The 22,668-nt window shown below is 39.1% G+C and overlaps 1 pseudogene; it reads right to left on the bottom strand.

Moving 5' to 3' along the window:
* Window positions 1-22,668, bottom strand: part of LOC136377184 (RNA/RNP complex-1-interacting phosphatase-like) — a 51,734-nt pseudogene that overhangs the window by 9,138 nt on the left and 19,928 nt on the right.

Genomic DNA, 22,668 nt, shown 5'->3' with positions numbered 1-22,668 from the left:
GTCTGTCCCTATCTGTCTGGCTCTGTCTCTCACACTAAAAAAGAAAAAAAGATAAGAAAGAAATGTAAGTTACTACATGCTTTTTCACTATAACATCTCAGAACATATACTACTGTATCCGGTGCACCTAGTAAAGTGTCTGCTATGTAGTAGGGATGTTTGAGAAATGTGCTGAAATGATTACATGAATATAACTTTTCCATATTTTAAAATATCTTTAGTCTCAATGTGGAATTATAAGGTAGGAGCATTTTTTATGGCTTTAAAGTACTGTTTCAAAAGGACCATACCAATTTTCAGTGCCATTGTCAACATAAGCAGCATTTACAAAAAAAGGTTAACATCTTCTAAAAATGATGACATCTATTTGAACGGTTGATCTGGAGGTAAAGTATTTTTTTTACTTCACATAATAGTCAAAAACAATCTCTACAAGGTAGGTATTATTAAAATTTCCATCTGACTAATAAGAAAAGAGAAATTTAGAAATCTTACCCCAGATCACACAGGGAGTGATGGCAGGAATGCTGTGCAAATCCAGGTCCAGCCTGCCAACCATTATGCTGACTGCTTTATCAAAAACTTGCTAAATTAATAGGCAAAAAACAGAACCTTGCTATTTTAACTGTACTGAGATTTTTTTTCTATTTCCCAAGTGAAAATACTTTTGTGATTTAACTGTTCAAATCCCTTTCAAGTTTCTCGACTGGAATTCTTACTACTTTCCCTATAAGTTGTATTTACTCTTTAAATAACTTCTTTATTCTGAAAACTATACCACTCTTACCACAGCCAAAGAATGCAAAAAATCTCTCTGGTAGTGACATCAAATTGTTGGCTTAACCTGAGTTTAGAAGCAATAACAATTTCTAAGTCCCCTTCCCAACTGCCTCTGAAGTCACATATTTTCCATTCCACACTTGATTTTCCAGCCAGAAATGCAAAATACGAAGAAACAATATCTTCTGGTTAACAATGAGTAGCAAGAAAATGTCAGTTCCTCACCATTATCATAATGTGTTTGCACTAACTTTTAATGCTATTGACTTCTCTTTCAATTCTAGAAACAGGGAAAGCAGAGATACCTTACTGACTGCTGCAGACCTTGGGTCTGGGTGTGGAAATGCCAAGATGGTGTTGCGTAACCTTGGCTCTGACACATGCTATTCCTAGGTCCTCACTGAACAGCCTTATTAGCAGTGTGGACTGGTTCCATCAAATACGTTGAGTATTCAAAACCACTTGATCTGGAGGCCCTGGAATCTCGATCCCTCAAAGAGAATGGCTTTTACACATAATATTAACTGGTTTCCAAAGTCAGTAGCCAATCTAATATATATATTTTGGCCCATAAAAATAACAATCCCACCCTCTCCCCATTCCTATCTGTATAGGTTTCCCTGAGAAAGTAAACAAGCTACAAGAAGAATGGGTATGTGCAACTTAAATGACATAAAAACGGATCTCCCTAACCACAAACGTCACATGAAAAATGCAACTTACTTTCTTTTTTATTTTTTTTTATTTTTCTGAAGCTGGAAACGGGGAGAGACAGTCAGACAGACTCCCGCATGCGCCTGACCGGGATCCACCCGGCACGCCCACCAGAGGCAACGCATTGCCCACCAGGGGGCGATGCTCTGCCCCTCCAGGGCGTCGACCAGAGCCACTCTAGCGCCTGGGGCAGAGGCCAAGGAGCCATCTCCAGCGCCTGGGCCATCTTTGCTCCAATGGAGCCTTGGCTGCGGGAGGGGAAGAGACAGACAGAGAGGAAGGAGGGGGGGGGGTGGAGAAGCAAATGGGCGCTTCTCCTATGTGCCCTGGCTGGGAATTGAACCCGGGTCCCCCGCATGCCAGGCTGACGCTCTACCACTGAGCCAACTGGCCAGGGCGCAACTTACTTTCTGAAGGGACCATTCTGCAGATCTTCAATGTAGTAGTTCTATCTTTCTATGCAATGTCCCCAGCATCTATTGAATACTGAGGAGTGGAAGAACTGTTAGACATAACTATAAAAAGCACTTCTCTCCCAGAGAATGCAGATCAGAGCTAAAATCCACTGACTATTCAGGTTGTTATATCTCAATTATTTACAGATACATCCTGACATGTTTTGCTAAAGATAATTTCATGTCAGAAGAAATAAATTACACACTTTTATTTTCTTCCAGAAATTGAGAATTTCATCTACATTTCTACCTCAACTTCTATAAAAAGGGAAGAACATTAATAACCCTCATACTTACATTCAATTGCAACATTCTGGCCTCATGCCTTCTACATCAATCAAATATAACAAAACAACATAAATTTGAGTCATTTATATACAGCTAGTGCTCGACTTACAACCACGATTTGTTCCGACAGACCGGTCGTAACATGATTTGGTAGTAAGTTGAGTAGGCTATATGTACAGTACTGTGAAATGATGTTATAAAAATCTTTAAGTCATATTTTATAATTTTCTTTCATTATTCTTATATATCATAATTTTCTTTGTTCATTTTATGCCATTTGTATCATCTCTACACCATTTTGTTTATTTTACATTTGTCAGGTTTAAGTAAAACACTGCATTACCAGTACAACTGGTTTAATATTTGCAAAACATACAAAATTACAAAATACAGGTGAATACAAAAATACAAAATACAGGTGTAAAAAATACCATAGGAAACATTTTCCCAATTGCAAAACATATCAAAATATATAAACATGTACAAAACATTTTATTGGCCGCTGGTGCTTGGCTGCGGATCGTTGATGTCGTCATCTGAGGCAGCAGTTGGGGTTACTGGAGTTGGTTTTTTCATAAACACGGTGAGCTTTGTCTGAATTGTATGTTTCTTTTTTTCTTCATAAATCTGACGATACGGATGAAACACATCGTGTGCCATCCTTTCAATCCTTGCAAATCATTCTATGTTTGGGTCCATTGCTTCAAAATGTATAAGAAGTTTATTCAGTAAAGATAAACCTTCTGATAATCCCTTAGTGGTGAACTTTCTTTTGGCTTCTCCTCTTCTTTCTCTGCTAGATATCCCTCATCTGTAATTAATTCATCCAGACTTGTATCAACAAACTTACGTGCTCCTTCCTCATCTACACTTGCTGCGTCGCCAGTCACTCAAACACTATGCATTTGGAATCTTTTCTTGAATCTCTGGAACCAGCCAGTGCTTGCACAAATTCTTGACTGTAATCTTCTCCAGCACGCTTCTTCAGAGTCTGAAATAGACTTCTCGCCTTCATCTGCACAGTAAAAAGACTTAATCATGTCCATTTTTGAATCTGATCTTCCATCCAAATATACAGCAATTTCTCCATTTCGTGGATGGGTCCACTTCATTGCTTTGTTATAACTGTTGATCTCATGGGTGCAGAACCTTTCACAGCTTCACGAATTCTTTATCTTTCAAAATCGTCAACACAGTCGAGTGTGATAACTTCGTATCCCGTGTGATCACATTCACTTTCTTTCCTCCTTCGTACTGCTTAATTACCTTCATTTTTGTGTTGAGATCGATGGCCTTTCTTTCCTTCTTGGCAGGCTGAGGCATAGACAAAGACAATTTCCTTTTGGTAGACATCTTGGGAGGGGTTTGATGAAAAAAATCCAAGACACAAAACACAAATTGCTGTACCAAGTCTGGGATAACAGTTGAAATGGTGCACATGAAGATGGTAGTGCTGCCGGAAGCTGGTCCGCACTGTCGTACGCCCAGCTGGGCAACGCTTGTGCTGGCAGAAGTGGAGCTGTCGTGGCTAGCAAATGTGGTCGTAAAGTCGAACGGTTGTAAGTTGCATGGGTTGTAAGTCAATCAATACCTGTATTTAAAAAGCAACTTTTTCAGAAAATGTCTAATTTCACTTACCAATATGGTATAAAAAATCTTAAGAAAATATTAGCACATCTGATCCAATAATTATTAAAGATAATTAAGAATGATATACCACAATCACAAAAAGTCTTTACTCCAAGGATGAGACAAATTTTAAAATCTATTAATAAAATTTCTTACTTTAATGTAAAAACTTAATAAATAAAAGAGTAGAAAATACCAAACAAAATTGGCAGATGTTAAAAACGTACTTGATAAAATCCAAGTAATTTTTAAAATCAAAATATGACCATATTTACCAGGAAATGAACATATAGCAAAAGAGAAATTAAGGGAAAATATTAATAGCATACCTAAAAAATATTATTTAACCAAGTGATGGGTCAGAAGATTATGAGTCACCATTACTTCATTTTTTCCTTACAATCATTTTCAACCCACCATGAATCCTAACAATGACATCACCTAAATAGCTCTAGAATGTCCACATCTTTCCCCCAAAATGAACACCACACCCAGGACCAAGCCACCACTAAGCCTCGATGTCCACAAAAGCCTCCAAACTTGTCTATGTGCTTTCTCTCTGTGCCTCTGAGGTGTATTCTCCACTCAATACCAAACAGAGAGGTTGAAAATGCAAATGATCATGTTCTACACTAATTCACCCTCAATGAAAAAAGATCAATGGTTTTCTATTACTTTTAAGTGTAGCAGAATAACCCATTGCATGGCCTTGGATGGGAACACAGCCAACAAGAAATGAATGTTTTGCCAAGAAAATTGTTTTGTGACTTGAAGGCTGGTCACTGAAACAAGTCTATGTGACTGAAGGCAGTTGCTGGGCTTTTCTCAGCAAAACATTCTCATAAGATTTCTGTACTTTCCAAGGTTATCCCTTAAGATAAGGAGAGGAATGTTATGGGATCCATAGAAGCAATAGCAATTAATGCCTTCTGATATTATGTTGTTACTAAGCTATCTTGCAGGTGCACTCTATGTATCTTTAAGTAAAAGTTACTCTTGATGTTATGCCAATTTCTCAGTAAACAAGCTTTTTGAAATCTCGTGAATAAAATTAGAACACAGCGTGAACTCCGGGCCATTTGCCTGAGTGAGTGGTGGTCCTTTGCTAGTCCTTGATGATTTCATCTGCTGATCTCTCTCTCTGCACCCCCGACTCACAACAACATTTGGCACCCAACGTGGGGCCTTAAGAAGAGGTTGGGAACAGATGGAACCCCGAAAGCGTAAGTTGGACGCGCTGTGTACGTGAAACTTTCGGATAACTAGCAAAGTCATGGGAAATTCCCATTCATACGTGACAATTATTATGTACAAGTTTTGAAATCCCTTTTAAAAGGGTCTGGGATTCAGATAAAAGACAAGGTTTTGTTACGTCTTTTAAATGCTATTCAGAAACATTGTTATTGGTATACTCTTGAGCATCGTAATCAATTGAATTTGAATGTTTGGCAACAAGTAGGAAAATCTTTACGCCGTGCTCATCAGCACAGAGATCCACTTGATGCTGAAATGTGGGCTACTTATAATCTTATTGCTACAGCCCTTAGCCCTTTGCAATCAGATGGAGATTCTGTTAAAGACTTGAGTGAGGTTATTTATAATGAGCCTGAAGGACTTGATTCAGCACAGAATGAACAGAATAATGATTTGGACAATACTGTCTATGCTTCTGAAGTTACTGATAATGTTAATGAAATTCAGCCATCCACAGGCTTTCATCCCTCTTCCTTAAAAAATGAGGGAGCCCCTATGGATGATGTTGCCTGTCTAAAACATTTATTAAATAAATTACAACTTACACTGGAACAACAGGAGATTAGAAATCAGTATACTGCTTATCCTGTTCAAAAGCAAAATACATGTCAGCCTACAGCTCTTCCAATTCAAGGTCAAGAATTAATTGGTACTGGCAAGGGAAGGACTTTTCAATTCCCTAAAATTTCTGAAATGCAACAGGCGCTTATGCATCATGAGGATTTAGAATCTAATTCTAATTATTTTTCTGCATCTATCTTTCCAATTATATGACAGCCTTTCCCTCCTAATGATCAACATCCTGGGGGAGGGTATAATGTTCAGTTCGACCAAATTGAATTTGCTTTCTTAAAGTTAGTCAAACAATCTGTTGCTACATATGGACCTCAGTCCCCATATGTTCAAGGTCTTATCTCTTCCTATTATAATGATCATTTGATGATTCCTTTGGATTGGGATTTACTTGCTAGTACAGTTTTGGAACCCGGACAATATTTACAATTCAAATCTTGGTGGAGAGAGGAGGCTCTTTGAATATCTCACAATGCCAGAAATAATCCTCCGGGAGTTACTTTTGAAATACTCATAGGCGCTGGCACTTATGCAGCTGTGGAACAGCAAGCTGGTTATACTGATACCATTATAGCTCAGGTTAGATCTGCTTGTCTTAAAGCCTGGATGCAGATCACTGGAGTTGGAGAAGTGGGAGAAAAGTCATTTATAAAAATTAGACAGAGGAATGATGAACAGTATATTGACTCCTATCAAGATTACAGGCAGCTATTCGCTGTGCTATTTCTAATGAACAAGCTCAGGATGTTCTTATGCAGACTTTGGCTTTTGAAAATGCAAATGTTGATTGTCAAAAGATTTTATTACCCCTAAAACAAAGTGGAAAGGCACTAGAGGAGTACATTAAGGCATGCAGGGATATTGGCTCACAGACTTTTCAAGCTAATATTCTAGATTCTGCGCTAAAGGCTGGTCTTCCTAATAATCGTCCTAAATGTTATAACTGTGGTAAGTAAGTTAGGTCACAAAAAAGGATTGTAGAAAAGAACAACAGCAATTTAATAATTCATCCAAAAGACCATTTCCAGGATTATGTCTTAGATGCAAAAAGGGCAAACATTGGGTCAGTGAATGTAAATCTTTTAAAGACAAAGATGGCAATATTTTGCCGGGAAACTACCCAGAGGGCCAGGTTCAGGGCCCAGAACAAATACCAAATCAGCAGCACTTACAGTTTCCAGTCAGCAATGGAGTCGAGCACAAACAGCTGGAACAACAAAACGGCTTTCAGTCACGGATTTAATGCATGCCACTAAAGGCAGTGCTGTCTTAGATATTCCCAGCTCAGGCAATTTTGAAATTAATGTACCCAATACTATCATTAAAGTTCCTACAGGAATATATGGACCATTGCCTAAGGGTACGGTAGGACCTTTGTTAGGAAGAAGTAGCTTAACTAGTAAAGGAATAATTGTTCATACAGGTGTTATAGATGCTGATTATACTGGAGAAATCCAGATTATGATGTCTTCTCCCACACCTGTTACTCTTACTAAGGATCAGCGTATAGCTCACATTCTACTTCTACCTTATATGTCTCAGAAAGCTTCTCCAAATAATCGAACTGGAGGATTTGGCAGTACTAATCATCATGTCTTTTGGTATACTTTAATTAATGATTCCCGTCCCCAATTAACTGTGATGTTTGAAAATGGGATATCCATAACAGGACTTGCTGACACTGGTGCTGATGTTTCAATAATAGCTGCCAAACAATAGCCTCACTCATGGCCTTATGATACTGTGCAGGCTACTTTTATTGGTCTTGGCACATTAAATCAAATAGCTCAGAGTACAAATCAATTACAATGCAGGGGACTGGGAGGTCAACCTGCTACTCTGAAACCTTATATGGCTGATGTTGCTATGACTTTATGGGGACGAGATTTACTACAATAGTGGGGAGCTACACTGTCTATTCCCACCATATCTCAAAATGCCCAAAATATTATGTTCTCTATAGGCTATAATACTTTAACAGATACATCCAGTGATATGATTCAAGAAGTTAGGCAGCATTCTGACAAAAGAGGGATAGGATTTCCTGATATAGAATCAAATTTTTAGCAGGGGCTACTGTTGAGCGCTTCGCTTCCAAACTCTCTTGGAAATCAGAAAAATCTATTTGGATAGAACAGTGGCCCCGTACTATGGAAAAATTAGAAGCGCTAAAATATTTAGTAGAAGAACAATTACAAGCAGGCCACATAGAACCTAGAAATAGCCCTTGGAATTCTCCAGTATTTGTTATTAAAAAGAAATCTGGTAAATGGAGAATGCTTACAGACTTAAGAAAAATAAATGACAATATTGTACCTATGGGAGCTTTACAACCAGGAGTCCCAAATCCTGCCCTGATCCCCTACCACTGGCATATTGTCATTATTGATTTGAAAGACTGTTTCTTTACAATTAAATTGAATCCTGATGATTGTGCTAAATTTGCTTTTACTATTCCATCTCTTAATGATCAAAGGCCTACAAAAAGTTATCAATGGAAAGTTTTACCACAGGGCATGCTAAACAGTCCAACTATGTGTCAAGAATTTGTTGCTCAACCTTTAGACATTATTAGACAAAAATATCCAGCACTGTTATGTTACCATTATATGGATAATATTTTGTTTGCTCATGAGGATATGCAACAGTTACAAGAGATTTTTACATTTAGTAAAAAACTTTGTAATGATTATGGCTTACAAATAGCTGAGAAAAAAGTGCAAAAGACCTCACCTTGGAAATATTTGGGACAAAAATTACAGGATACTTTTATTGTTCCTCATAAAGTATAAATTAGAAGAGATTCTCTTAAAACACTTAATGATTTTCAGAAATTGTTGGGAGACATTAATTGGCTTTGACCTTCATTAGGTATTCCTACATATCAATTGACTAATTTGTTTAAGACCCTAGAGGGAGATTCCAATCTCAGCAGTCCTCGGACTTTATCACCTGAAGCCGAAGCTGAATTAAATTGGATTGAGCAACAAGTGCATAAGGCACAGTTGTCTCGTATCACATTAGGACAACCTATTTCATTACTGATTATTAATACTACGCATTCCCCTACAGGCATCATAGCACAACAAGAGGGAATAATTGAATGGGTTTTTCTGCCACATAAATCTGTCAAAAAATTAGAGACTTATATACAAAAAGTCGCACATCTTATCATTAAGGCCCGTATTCGTTTAAGGCAATTCTGTGCACAGGATCCCTCTGAAATTGTAGTTCCTTTCACATAAAAATAAATCCAAGAATTACAGATGCTTAATGAAGATTGGCAATGTGCCTTCTCTGATGATCTAGGAAAAAATTCAAATCATTATCCTACTATTAAACTTTTTCAGTTTTTGAAATGGACTCAATGGATATTGCCAAAAACTATTGTTAATCAACCTATTTTTTTTTTCTTTTTTTTTCTTTTTTCATTTTTCTGAAGTTTGGAAACAGGGAGAGACAGTCAGACAGACTCCCGCATGCGCCCGACCGGGATCCACCCGGCACGCCCACCAGGGGCGACGCTCTGCCCACCAGGGGGCGATGCTCTGCCCATCCTGGGCGTCGCCATGTTGCGACCAGAGCCACTCTAGCGCCTGAGGCAGAGGCCACAGAGCCATCCCCAGCGCCGGGGCCATCTTTGCTCCAATGGAGCCTTGGCTGCGGGAGGGGAAGAGAGAGACAGAGAGGAAAGCGCGGCAGAGGGGTGGAGAAGCAAATGGGCGCTTCTCCTGTGTGCCCTGGCCGGGAATCGAACCTGGGTCCTCCGCACGCTAGGCCGACGCTCTACCACTGAGCCAACCGGCCAGGGCCTATTTTTTTTTTTTTTTTGTATTTTTCTGAAGCTAGAAACCGGGAGAGACAGTCAGACAGACTCCCACATGTGCCCGACCGGGATCCACCTGGCACGCCCACCAAGGGGCGACGCTCTGCCCACCAGGGGGCGATGCTCTGCCCTTCCGGGGCATCGCTCTGCGGCGACCAGAGCCATTCTAGCGCCTGGGGCAGAGGCCAAGGAGCCATCCCCAGCGCCCTGGCCATCTTTGCTCCAATGGAGCCTCGGCTGCAGGAGGGGAAGAGAGAGACAGAGAGGAAGGAGAGGGGGAGAGGTGGAGAAGCAAATGGGCGCTTCTCCTGTGTGCCCTGGCCGGGAATCGAACCTGGGACCTTTACACGCCAGGCCGACGCTCTACCACTGAGCCAACCGGCCAGGGCCTGTTAATCAACCTATTTTTTAATGCTACTACTGTTTTTTACTAATGCTAATGGAGCTGGAATGGCTGGTTTTACTGATTCTGTAACATCTAAAGTAGTACAAAGTCCTTATCACTCTGTCCAAAAGGCTGAATTATATGCAATTTATTTAGCAGTTGAACATTTTCACTCAGTACCACTCAATGTTGTTACAGACTCTCAGTATGCTGAATTTACAGTAAAAAACATAGAAACTGCCACCATTCCTTATTCTCAAGATGAATTATATCAACTATTTCTAAAATTACAAATGTCCATCAGACACAGAAAACATCCTTTATTTATTACACATATTAGGGCTCATACACTATTACCTGGTCCATTGGTCAACGCTAATTCCACTATTGATGCACTAGTAGGAAGTATACAAGCTGCTACACAAGAATATGCATTACATCATTCTAATGTCAAAGCTTTATGGCCCTGGCCAGTTGGCTCAGTGGTAGAGTGTCGGCCTGGCGTGCAGGAGTCCCAGGTTCGATTCCCGGCTAGGGCACAAAGGAGAAGCACCCATCTACTTCTCCACCCCTCCCCCTCTCCTTCCTCTCTGTCTCTCTCTTCCTCTCCTGCAGCTGAGGCTCCACTGGAGCAAAGTTGGCCCGGGCGATGAGGATGGCTCTGTGGCCTCTGCCTCAGGCGCTAGAATGGCTCTGTTGCAACAGAGCGACGCCCCAGATGGGCAGAGCATCGCCCCTGGTGGGCATACCGGGTGGATCCCAGTGGGGCACATGCGGGAGTCTGTCTGACTGCCTCCCTGTTTCCAACTTCAGAAAAAAAATAAATAAATAAAAGTTTAGCCCTGGCCGGTTGGCTCAGCGGTAGAGCGTTGGCCTGGCGTGCAGAAGTCCCGGGTTCGATTCCCGGCCATGGCACATAGGAGAAGCGCCTATTTGCTTCTCCACCCCCCCCTCCTTCCTCTCTGTCTCTCTCTTCCCCTCCCGCAGCCAAGGCTCCATTGGAGCAAAGATGGCCCGGGCGCTGGGGATGGCTCCTTGGCCTCTGCCCCAGACGCTAGAGTGGCTCTGGTCGCGGCAGAGCAATGCCCCAGAGGGGCAGAGCATCGCCCCCTGGTGGGCAGAGCATTGCTCCCTGGTGGGCGTGCCAGGTGGATCCCGGTCGGGCGCATGCGGGAGTCTGTCTGACTGTCTCTCCCCGTTTCCAGCTTCAGAAAAATACAACAACAAAAAAAATTTAAAACACTTGCCAAATGATCTTTTTTTAAAGTTTAAAAATTATTTATTTAATGTCAAAGCTTTAAAAGCTACACATAATATAACTTGGGCTGAAGCAGGTAATATTGTAAAAACTTGTCCTACATGCCAATTAATCAATGTTTCAATGTTCTCTCCTGGAGTTAATCCTAGAGGAACTCAAAGTAATGAATTATGGCAAATGGATGTTACTCATAGCACAGCATTTGGAAAATTAAAATATGTTCATCATTCTGTAGATACATTTTCTGGCTTTGTTTGGGGCACTCCTCACAGCTCGGAAAAGGCTGATGCAGTAATTTCTCATCTCTTACATTGTTTTTCTGTTATAGGAATACCGAAAACAATCAAAACTGATAATGCTACTGCTTATTTATCACACAAGTGTCAATGATTTTTCTGTAGATATAACATAAAACACCTAACAGGCATACCTGGTAATAGTATGGGCCAGGCCATCATTGAGAGAAAAAATTGTACTCTGAAAGACAGGTTGTTTAAACAAAAAGAGAAAATACTGTGTAGCCCTCGAGACAGATTAATGAAAGCCTTGTTTACTCTTAATTTTTTGAATTTGGATGATGATAATTTAACAGCTGCTCAAAAACATTGGAGCTTCAATAAAACAGATGATTATTATCAACAACCTATATATTATAAAAATGAAATTACTAATGCTTGGTCACCAGCTACCATAGTGCGCTGGGGTCGAGGTTATGCTTATATTTCTACAGGTGCAGAGAAATTGTGGGTTCCTGCAAAAAACATCAAAGCCCGAGAATTAAGATGAAACACACCTTTACAATGGCCAATCTGGAGGACAAGATGCAGGAGATGCCATTAAGTGGAATAGGACAACAGTGCACTGTTCCTTTGGACTCCACATTGGCTAGAAAACCTCCAACTTGGGGGCAAATTAAAAAGTTAACTAATGAAGGAAAAGCCCCTGTTAATCGCTAAGGGGCTCCACTGCATGCATCATTATTTCTAGCTATGCTTGCTATTGTAACCACACAGGTAAATGCTGATAAATATGTATATAATGGGCTTACATTCCTAACCCACCATACTAAGAGGGGTCTCTTGGACTGATGGACCAGTTCCTATTGTTACTAATGATTCCTGTTTGATGCCTGGACCTTATGATTCTAGAGGGCCAATAGTTCCAAGCGAAGAAGGGACTAAAATGAATTTTTATGAAACTGGAGTCACTGGTCTTCCTATCTGTATAGGTGCCAGTAATCACTGTTTAAAATTACAATTGGAGGCATGGTTGGCTATATATACCAATGTTACTAAAACACCAAATCATGAAATATTAATGATCTTATCTACCAATGGTTTTAAAGGAAATATTTCTGATAAAATAGTAGAGGGAGGTTATGATTATCCTATGTGCCATACTCTTGTTTTAACTCATTTGGTTGAAAGGCCGTTGTGGATTAACTGCAATGGAGAAAAGGCACGTGTATTGCTTAATACTTCCTATGGAAGTGTCATAGATTGGAGTCCTATGGGCTCTGCACACACAGCACATAGTGGGAAAAATCTTAGGTGGCATAAAGCAAAGAATAGTATATCTACATCAGCGAATGAAACTATTCAGTAGCATGGAGGTGGTTCTTCTCCCCCCAGTCCTTTCATACTAGGATACTTTAAACATTAACACATATGGAAGATAGGAGCTGCTTTGAAACCTTTAAGAACTTGGTATGGGCATATGGTTAATCATAGTGGGATTTTTAACCTTTCTTTTACTGTTTTTTTTTTTTTAATTTACTTGTTCTTTATTTTAAATGTTATATTTGTTCCCGTTTTGTTTTTTTACTTATTTTTTTATTTTTTATTTATTTATTTTAATAATTTTATTTTTTTAATGGGGTGACATCAATAAATCAGGATACATATATTCAAAGATAACAAGTCCAGGTTATCTTGTCGTTCAATTATGTTGCATACCCATCACCCAAAGTCAGATTGTCCTCTGTCACCTTCTATCTAGTTTTCTTTGTGCCCCTCCCCCTCCACCTTTCCCTCTCCCTTTCCCCCCTCCCCTCCCCCCCCGCCGTAACCACCACACTCTTATCAATGTCTCTTAGTTTCACTTTTATGTCCCACCTACGTATGGAATAATGCAGTTCTTGTTTTTTTCTGATTTACTGATTTCGCTTCGTATCATGTTATCAAGATCCCACCATTTTGCTGTAAATGATCCGATGTCATCATTTCTTATGGCTGAGTAGTATTCCATAGTGTATATGTGCCACATCTTCTTTATCCAGTCATCTATTGATGGGCTTTTTGGTTGTTTCCATGTCCTGGCCACTGTGAACAATGCTGCAATAAACATGGGGCTGCATGTGTCTTTACGTATCAATGTTTCTGAGTTTTTGGGGTATATACCCAGTAGAGGGATTGCTGGGTCATAAGGTAGTTCTATTTGCAGTTTTTTGAGGAACCACCATACTTTCTTCCATAATGGTTGTACTACTTTACATTCCCACCAACAGTGGATGAAGGTTCCTTTTTCTCCACAGCCTCTCCAACATTTGCTAATACCTGTCTTGCTAATAATAGCTAATGTAACAGGTGTGAGGTGGTATCTCATTGCCGTTTTGATTTGCATTTCTCTAATAGCTAAAGAAGATGAGCATCTTTTCATATATCTGTTGGCCATTTGTATTTTTCCTGGGAGAAGTGTATGTTCATATCCTCTTCCCATTTTTTTATTTGATTGTTTGTTTGTTTGTTGTTGAGTTTTATGAGTTCTTTGTATATTTTGGATATTAGGCCCTTATCTGAGCTGTTGTTTGAAAATATCATTTCCCATTTAGTTGACTTTCTGTTTATTTTGTTATCAGTTTCTCTTGCTGAGCAAAAACTTCTTAGTCTGATGTAGTCCCATTCATTAATTTTTGCCTTCACTTTTCTTGCCTGTGGAGTCAAATTCATAAAATGCTCTTTAAAACCCAGGTCCATGAGTTGAGTACCTATGTCTTCTTCTATGTACTTAATTGTTTCAGGTCTTATGTTGAGATCTTTGATCCATTTTGAGTTAATTTTAGTACAGGGGTACAAACTGTAGTCCAGTTTCATTCTTTTGCATGTGGCTTTCCAGTTTTCCCAGCACCATTTATTGAAGAGGCTTTCTTTTCTCCATTGTGTGTTCTTGGCCCCTTTATCAAAAATTATTTGACTATATATATGTGGTTTTATTTCTGGACTTTCTATTCTGTTCCATTGGTCTGAGTGTCTATTTTTCTGTCAATACCATGCTGTTTTAGAGTGATTTTTTTTATTCATTTTTAGAGAGGAGAGAAAGAGACAGAGAGGGAAAGAGAGGAGAGAGAGACAGAGAGAGAGAAGGGGGGGAGGAGCTGGAAGCGTCAACTCCCATACATGCCTTGACCAGGCAAGCCCAGGGTTTCAAACCGGCGACCTCAACATTTCCAGGTCGACGCTTTATCCACTGCACCACCACAAGTCAGGCAATACCATGCTGTTTTGATTGTCGTGGCCCTATAATAGAGTTTGAAGTCAGGTATTGTAATGCCCCCAGCTTCATTCTTTTTCTTTAGGATTGCTTTGGCTATTCGGGGTTTTTTATAGTTCCATATAAATCTGATGATTTTTTGCTCTATTTCTTTAAAAAATGTCATTGGAAGTTTGATGGGAATTGCGCTAAATTTGTATATTGCTTTCGGTAATATAGCCATCTTGATTATATTTATTCTTCCTAACCAAGAACAAGGTATATTCTTCCATCTCATTATATCTTTTTCGATTTCCCTTAACAATGGTTTATAGTTTTCATTATAGAAGTCCTTTACATTCTTTGTTATGTTTATTCCTAAGTATTTTATTTTTTTTGTTGCAATCGTGAAGGGGATTATTCTTTTGAGTTCGTTCTCAGTTGTTTCATTGTTGGCATATAGAAAGGCTATTGACTTCTGTATGTTAATTTTGTATCCTGCGACCTTACTGTATTGGCTTATTGTTTCTAGTAGTCTTTTTGTGGATTCTTTGGGGTTTTTGGTGTACAGGATCATATCATCTGCAAAAAGTGATACCTTTACTTCTTCTTTTCCTATATGGATGCCTTTTATTTCTTTGTCTTGTCTGTTTGCTCTGGCTAGAACCTCTAGTACCACATTAAATAAGAGTGGAGAGAGTGGACAACCCTGTCTTGTTCCTGATTTAAGGGGGAAAGCCTTCAGTTTTGTACCATTTAATATGATGTTAGCTGATGGTTTATCATATATGGCCTTTATCATGTTGAGATATTTTCTTCTGTACCCATTTTGTTGAGAGTCTTAAACATAAAATTGTGTTGTATTTTATCAAAAGCCTTTTCTGCATCTATTGATAAGATCATGTGGTTTTTGTTCTTTGTTTTGTTGATATGGTGTATTATGTTAACTGTTTTACGTATGTTGAACCATCCTTGAGATTCTGGGATGAATCCCACTTGATCATGATGTATTATTTTTTTAATATGTTGTTGTATTCGATTTGCTAGTATTTTGTTTAGTATTTTAGCATCTGTATTCATTAGAGATATTGGTCTGTAGTTTTCTTTTTTTGTGCCATCCTTGCCTGGTTTTGGTATGAGGGTTATGTTGGCCTCATAAAATGTGTTTGGAAGTATTGCTTCTTCTTCAATTTTTTGGAAGACTTTGAGTAGAATAGGAACCAAGTCTTCTTTGAATGTTTGATAAAATTCGCTTGTATAGCCGTCAGGGCCTGGACTTTTATTTTTGGGGAGGTTTTTAATGGTTTTTTCTATTTCTTCTCTACTGATAGGTCTGTTTAGGCTTTCTGCTTCTTCTTGACTCAGTCTAGGAAGGTTGTATTGTTCTAGGAATTTATCCATTTCTTCTAGGTTGTTGAATTTAGTGGCATAAAGTTTTTCATAGTATTCTACAATAATTCTTTGTATATCTACGGTGTCCTTGGTGATTTCTCCTCTTTCATTTTGGATTTTGTTTATATGAGTTCTTTCTCTTTTTTTTTTGGTAAGTCTTGCCAAGGGTTTGTCAATTTTGTTGATCTTTTCAAAGAACCAGCTCCTTGTTCTACTAATTTTTTCTATAGTTTTTCTGTTCTCTATTTCATTTATTTCTGCTCTGATTTTTATTATGTCCTTTCTTCGGCTGGTTTTGGGTTGTCTTTTTTCTTCTCTCTCCAGTTTGTTAAGGTGTGAAGTTAAGTGGTTCACTTGTTCTCTCTCTTGTTTGTTCATATAGGCCTGAAGTGATATGAACTTCCCTCTTATCACTGATTTTGCTGCATCCCATAGATTCTGATATGTCGTATTGTCATTTTCATTAGTCTGTATATATCTTTTGATCTCTGCACTTATTTGTTCTTTGACCCATTCATTTTTTAAAAGTATGTTGTTTAGTTTCCACATTTTGGGGGGATTTTTTCCCTCTTTTTTGCAGTTGAATTCTAGTTTCAAGGCTTTATGATCAGCAAATATGCTTGGTACAACTTTGATTTTTCTGAATTTGCTAATGTTGTTTTTGTGGCCCAACATATGGTCAATTCTTGAGAATGATCCATGTACACTGGAGAAAAATGTATACTCAGTCACTTTGGGGTGAAATGTCCTGTAGATGTCTATCATATCCAGGTGCTCTAGTGTTTTGTTTAAGGCTACTATGTCTTTATTGATTCTCTGTTTGGATGACCGATCTAGAGCCGTCAGCGGTGTATTGAGTTCTCCAAGTATGATTTTTTTTTCCAGTTTTTGTTTTAAGGTCAATAAGTAGCTGTCTTATATATTTTGGTGCTCCTTGGTTTGGTGCATATATATTAAGAATTGTTGTCTTCTTGATTCAGTGTCCCTTAGCCATTATGAAATGGCCATTTTTGTCTCTGAGTACTTTTACTGTCTTGTAGTCAGCATTATCAGATATGAGTATTGCTACTCCTGCTTTTTTTGGATGTTATTTGCTTGGAGTATTGTTTTCCAGCCTTTCACTTTGAATTTGTTTTTGTCCTTGTTACTTAGATGAGTTTCCTGTAGGCAGCATACAGTTGGATTTTGTTTTTTAATCCATTCTGCTACTCTGTGCCTTTTTATTGGTGAGTTTAATCCGTTTACATTTAGTGTAATTATTGACACTTGTGAGTTCCCTATTGCCATTTTATATCTTGTTTTCTGTTAGTTTTGTGTCTTGTTTGATCCTTCTCTTTCATTTTTCTATCTTTGGTTTTTATTTGGTCGTATTCTATACATCTTTCCTCTGTTGCTATCTTTTTTATCTCATGTGCTTCTGTGGTGGTTTTTTCAATGGTGGTTACCTTTAAGTAATGAAAAGGGTTCCTACCCTGTTCATTGTAGCGAACTGTTTTGTGAGTACTTTTGCACTCCATCATCTTTTGCTACTGTTAATCTTTATCCTCTTCCCTCCTTTCTTTTTGTTGTTGTCATAGTTTAAATTTGGTTTTATTGTGTTCTTCTTGGAGCTTTTACTTGTGGCTCTGTTTTTTTTTTCTTTGTATCTGATTGGAGAACCCCCTTTAGTAATTCCTGGAGTGGGGGTTTTCTGATGATAAATTCCCTCATCTTTTCTGTATCTGTGAATGTTTTTATTTCTCCTTCATATTTGAAGGATAGCTTTGATGGGTATAGTATTCGTGGCTGAAAGTGCCTCTCTTTCAGCCCTTTAAATATTGGGGTCCACTCTCTTCTAGCTTGTAGAGTTTCTGCTGAGAAATCTGATGATAATCTAATGGGCCTTCCTTTATATGTTTTATTCTTCTTTTCCCTGGCTGCCTTGATTATTTTTTCTTTGCTGTTGGTTTGTGCCAATTTCATTATGATATGCCTTGGAGTAGGTTTGTTGGGGTTAAGAAAACTCAAAGTTCTGTTTGCTTCTTGAATTTGAGGCTTTAGTTCTTTCCACAGGCTTGGGAATTTCTCATCTATTATTTGTTTGAGTATATTCTCCATTCCATTTTCTCTCTCTTCTCCCTCTGATATACCTATTATTCTTATGTTATTCTTTTTGATGGAGTCAGATAATTCTTGTAGGGCTATCTCATTTTTTTTTAATTTTTGAGTCTCTTTCTTCTTCTCTCTGTTGTGCCTCAAGTTGCTTGTCTTCTATTTCACTAATCCTCTCTTCTATCTGACCTGTTCTATTAGCTAAGCTTGTTACTTCGTTTTTCAGCTCGTGAATTGAGTTTTTCATCTCTGTTTGATTTGTTTTTATAGTTTCAATTTCCTTGGACATATATTCTTTGTGTTCATTGAGTTGTTTTCTGAGCTCCCTAAATTGCCTTTCTGTGTTTTCTTGTATATCTCGGAGGATTTTTAGGATTTCTATCTTGAATTCTCTGTCATTTAGCTCCAAAGTTTCCAATATATTAAATTTTTTATCCATAGATTTTTCCTCATCTAGCTGTGTTACCTCTCTTTCTTTTGTATTCATGATATTCGATTTTCTCTTCCTTAGTGGCATCTGAGGGTGGTTTTGTTGATAGTATTAATGAGATTTAATAAAGAATAAAAATTTAAAAAAATAAAAAATCGAAAGAGTTGTTTTTTTTTAAAAAAAATTAATAATGAAATAAAGAAAAATAAAATAAAATAAAAAATTTAAAAAAGTAAATTATTCCCCTCCTCCTTTTTTCGTCTCCTCTCCTCTCCCCTCTTTCTTGAGAAAATCTTGTGGTGAACTGTGAATTATAACAAACAATGCCTGTAATGGAGGGCCTGAATTGGGGGAAAGTAATAAAAGGGCAAAAAAAAAAAAAAAAAAAAAAAAAAGAAAAAAGAAAAAAGAAGGGGGTATGGACCCACAAAAAGCAAATAAGGAAAAAATTTGGGTCAAGAACAAAATGATTTGCTTTTAGGTGTTGGTTGACTAAGAGTTATGATGAGAGGAATAAGAGGGAAACAGAAAAATGAGGGGACAAATTAAAAAATTACTATTGTATTTAGTGGAACAAGAACTAGATAAAATGGAGAGCCAGGGATGGGAGCACTGCTAGTGAGTTAAAAAGGTGAAGTAAAAACCCCCCAAAATGCAACAAACATAAGTTTGAGTCCAAGATAAGATAATTTGTTTGTTATTGAGGTTTGAATGAGAGGAGATGTAAAGGAGAAAGGAAAAAACTAATATAGAGGGAGAAAAGAAAGAGAGAGAGAGAAAAAGAGAGGGAACCACTAATAGAAGAAAAAAGAAAAAAGAGGAGAGAGAGAAAGAGAGAGAGAGTTAAGGGTTTTGGAGTGCAACCCTCATAGAGAGAAAGGAAGAGGAAAGAAATGATAATGGGAGATGTAACACTTATGGGTAGTGTAGTTCAAGGAGAGGAGAGAGTAAGACCGGCAGAGAGTTAATCGGCCAAATTGGAGGAGGAAAAAAAATATCAAGAATGAAGATAAGAGAAACAAACGAACAAATATAATAAGATGGGATAGGTTATAAAGTCTGCAGATTATTCTTGATTTTGAGAGGTTATCTTCTTGCTTTTTCTTTTCTCTCCCTCTTCCTGGTCGGTGACTCTGTACCCCAGGTTCTGCCCCTTTGGCACGCTCAGGTAGAGGTTTGCAGTTGATAAGTCTCTATGGCGATGTAATGTATTGTGCTTTAGTCTCGTTGGCAGTCGAGGCTATTAGCATTTATAGGCTCCGACAGTGAGAGAGTCCGTGTTCCTGGAGCCTTTCTCCTAGTCCTTCCTTCCTCAATTAGTAGCCTGATAATCCAGCTATGGGGTTGCTGCTGCCTCTGCCTGGATAGTAAGAGGATCAAAGAGCTGGCAACTCCCCACTCTATTTCCACTCAGCACAGGGCTCTGGGTAAGGCTCAGTCAGTCAGAGCTGCTAGCATAATCAGGCAGGGTTTCCGCCCACTCAAAGACCTCTGGCTCTGCCACTCTGTCCGGTAACACAGGCGGGCACCCACTCCCAGGGTGCTTGGAGGAAACTCTCGCTCACTATCTGTGCGCGCAGACCAGGATATTCGGCCGGCAGTCTCACGCTCTGAGTGAAACCCCCAACCGCATGGAAAAGTTCCAGCGTTGGAATTGGCTCTCGCTCCATCCCCGTGTGCGGCTTTTGCAAGGCGCTGGGGTGCCCCGAGATTCTGCTTTGGCCCACACAAAGGCCCCTGACTCTGCCCCTCTGTGCGATAACACGGGCGTACACTGCCGAGGCACTCGGAGGAATCTCTCACTATCTGCGCGTGCAGACCAGGATATCAGCCCGGCCGCCGCGTTTCCCTTTGAGTGAAACCCCCACCAGCATGGAAAAGTTCCACCATTGGAATTAGTTCTCGCTCCCTCCCGTGCACGGCTTTCCCAGGGCGTTGGGGCTGCCCAGAGATTCTGCTTTCGGCCCACACAAAGGCCTATGACTCTGCCTCTCTGTGGGGTAACACGGGCACCCACTCCCGGGGCTTTGGAAGAAATCTCTTGTCCACTATCTGTGCGCACCAACCAGGTGCGCCGCTTGTCTTTCTTTGTCTGGGTTTGGCGTGAGTGTTAGCTGTATTGCCCGGGTTGCCACAGGTACAGTTTTTCCTCGGCTTGGATCTTCGTGCCACAGCCTGATTTGGCCGTTTGTGCCACGGCCTGGATCTATTCACCCCCTTTGCCTGCCTCAGTTTCTATATTCACAGTTTCCAGAGAAAGCCGCCCTGTTTAGGTTAGTGAGGAAGGCGGAGCATTTCTTACTCCCTATTTCCTTCGGGGTTTGGTTATATATTTAGCCAATTTTTCGCTCGACCATACCTTCGGGTGTATTGCAAAACATCTGGAGGCTCCAAGGATAGGTTTTTCTGTTTCTGGTTGAAGATCTTGTTGAGTTTTGGGGGAGATTTATCGGTATCGCTTCCTACCCCGCCATTACTCTGACGTCCTCTTTTACTGTTAATAGAACTTTTTATATACAAGCTTGTGTTCCTTTGCCTTACGCCATGTTAGTTGGGGAAATAGTCTGGAATAATAGTAATGGAACTATTTTTGTCATAATTGTTCTTTGTACACATGTATTAATAAACCTTTCTCATTAAACTTTAGCAGAGACAGTATCTACCTTCTAAGAGCCAGGACTGGTTTATGGATTCCTATACAAATGAATCAATTCTGGCAAGATAGTCCTGCTACACCAGTATTGGATTTGGTAGCTAAACAATTATTAAAAAGAGGCAAAAGGCTAGTAGGATTAATAATAGCCATTGTTATGGGATTGATTGCTATCATGCCACTGCTGCAGCAGCTGGGACAGTGTTACAACAGTGTGTTCAGACAGCTGAATTTGTAAATACCTGGCATGAAAATTCTGAAAAGTTATGGTCTTCTCAACGTCAAATTGATACTGAAATACAAAATGAACTCACTGATTTGAGAGAAACTGTGATCATGCTAGGAGATCAATTATCTAGCTTAAAAAATCAAATTAAATTAAAGTGTGATTGGAATCAAAGTAGTTTTTGTAAAACACCCGTAGAATATAATCAAACAGCTTTTCCATAGGAACGTGTTAAGAGACATTTGTTAAACCATGATAACATGACTAAAGAAATCACTGAATTACAAAAACTTATTCATGAAGCTTTTCAAAGAAAATTAGAAATTTGGACAGGTCAACCTATATTGAAGGGGTTAATGGATAATTTATCTCAATTAAATCCTATTGAATATATTAAAGGATTTTTGGGATTCACTGTAGGACTTTCTATAATAGTATTAATTCTATGTTTCTTTTATATGTAGTCTGTCAATGAATCAAAGCAAGAGAAATAAGGGATGAACGACAGAAGGCTGTGTTTTCTGTGATTCTTCATAACATTCAGCATAAATAAAAAGGGGGAAATGTAGCAGAATAACCCATTGCATGGCCTTGGATGGGAACACAGCCAACAAGAAATGAATGTTTTGCCAAAAAAATTATTTTGTGACTTGAAGGCGGGTCACTGAAACAGGTCTATGTGACAGAAGGCAGTTGCTGGGCTTTTCTCAGTAAAACATTCTCATAAGATTTCTGTACTTTCCAAGGTTATCCCTTAAGATAAGGAGAGGAATGTTATGGGATCCATAGAAGCAATAGCAATTAATGCTTTCTGATATTATGTTGTTACTAAGCTATCTTGCAGGTGCACTCTATGTATCTTTAAGTAAAAGTTACTCTTGATGTTATGCCAATTTCTCAGTAAACAAGCTTTTTGAAGTCTTGTGAATAAAATTAGAACACAACGTGAACTCCAGGCCATTTGCCTGAGCAAGTGGTGGTCCTTTGCTAGTCCTTGATAATTTCGCCTGCTGATCTCTCTCTCTGTGCCCCCGACTCACAATACTTAAGATAAAGTAAAAAACCTTAAGTATAAGCCTGCATGATCTAGATCCTACTGATATTTCCAGTTCTTTTTTAATGCCATATTTCCACCACAGCCTAGCCTTCCTGGCCAGTCCCCGTTATTGGGTCTTTACTTTTCCTTATACCCATAATTCTCTCCCTGATGCCCCTGTCTTCTTAATACCTACTATTCCTTCAGATA

This window comes from Saccopteryx leptura, chromosome 6 (assembly GCF_036850995.1).
Source record: "Saccopteryx leptura isolate mSacLep1 chromosome 6, mSacLep1_pri_phased_curated, whole genome shotgun sequence".
Lineage (NCBI taxonomy): Eukaryota > Metazoa > Chordata > Mammalia > Chiroptera > Emballonuridae > Saccopteryx > Saccopteryx leptura.
Note: the sequence above shows the minus strand (reverse complement) of the source record. Positions and strands in the feature narration are given on the sequence as shown.